This window comes from Myotis davidii, unplaced genomic scaffold (genome assembly GCF_000327345.1).
Source record: "Myotis davidii unplaced genomic scaffold, ASM32734v1 scaffold453, whole genome shotgun sequence".
Lineage (NCBI taxonomy): Eukaryota > Metazoa > Chordata > Mammalia > Chiroptera > Vespertilionidae > Myotis > Myotis davidii.
In genome coordinates, this window is record NW_006285234.1 from 1,801,125 (window position 1) to 1,802,542 (window position 1,418).

Here is a 1,418-nt window from a genome sequence, read left to right on the forward strand (position 1 = left end):
GGACCCAGACCCCGACCCACACCCTCCACTGGCTCAGCTGGGTGCTTCCTTTCTCCAAGGACCTGCCTCCCACCACCCACCACCGGAGTCAGCGTCCTGCCGTTCCGGGGCCACCCACCCAGGCTGCGGAAGCCAGAAAGCAGAGGGCAGGGGTGGCGGATATCTCACCCCTCCTGGAGTCTCGCCTTGGGCTCTCCCTATCTGCAGGGCTCCCCCCACCCCCCCCTCTCTCTGGCTGTTCCTGTGGCTTGAGGATCCTTGTGGCTCTAGGTTGTCCCATGACCCCCCCTCATTCAGTAGACACCTGGGCCACAGGAGTGCCCCAGCCCAAGCTCATGTTGTCCTCTCAAGAGGATACTCTGATCAGTGCTGGACGTTGAGGGGCCTCTCTGGGCTCAGCTGGGGCTCCAAGCCGTAACCGGTTACTTCCCTGCACAGGGACAGGGCAGCGAGAACAGGGAACCTGGAATTAAGGGCTCTTCATGCAGAACCACTGAACCCCAGCAGGAGCCCAGGAGCCATAGGGCCCATCCAAGGGCAGGCAGCTCTGAGAGCATGGACCCGGAGGAGGCAGTGAGTGGCCTGGTGCAGCCCCCCTCCCCTACTCCTCCCCCTCCTTGTGTCTGGGTCCCGAGGTCTCTGTGAGCAAGGGGGGTAACTAGGGTTTGCGTGGGAGCCCACAGTGGTGGTTGGGGGTGGCGTATCATCCACCACAGGCAAAGCCCAGATGGCCTGTGCTCTGCTTATATCCCCTCAACTCAGGATTGGTCGGCTCAGCTGGGCCAGCTCTGGGCTGAAATACCACCTCCTGGGAGCGGGGAGGGCTTTGAGTAATGTCACAGGTATCCCCCATGGTCCCAGACGCCTCACCTAATAACCACCTGGCAAGCTTGTTAAAACCGATTCCTGCCCTTTTCCTGCCCCTGCCCCCACTTGCTGCCTGTCTTTAGGCTGTCCGCATGGTACTATGCTCCCCGAAAAGCTGTGGAAACCCACCTTCCTGGATGGAGAAGATCCAAACCTGGATCTGCTGACAGCCCTTTGGCAGCCGTAAAGAGCCCGAATGTTCCCTGCCCTATTGTATCCTCCTCCCCGACTGGTGGTCCCTGAGGCGGACCAACCCCGTGCTGTTTGGGCCACCTCAGCAGAGCTGGGGCTGCTGGGGAGCAGGCAGAGCCCAGCTCTACCCCTTGGCCGGCTGGGCTCCAGAGGGCCCCTTCCTGCCCAGGCCTCGGTCGCATCTGGGAAGACGGGCTGGATGGAGAGAACGCTCTTTGGTCTGGTGGTTTGGGGTTCCCAGGTCTCGGGAAGAACCTGAGCTGCCAGGAAAGGGAGGTGGGGGGGGGGAGAGACTGGGATGTTAGTGGATGGCCCTCTTTCCTGGCCATACCATGCTTCCCACCCCTCGTGGCCGGGGG

General features: G+C 62.1%; 1 pseudogene; it reads left to right on the forward strand.

Moving 5' to 3' along the window:
- Positions 1 to 967: 967 nt before the first annotated feature.
- Positions 968 to 1,418, forward strand: part of LOC102770630 — a 4,954-nt pseudogene continuing 4,503 nt past the window's right edge.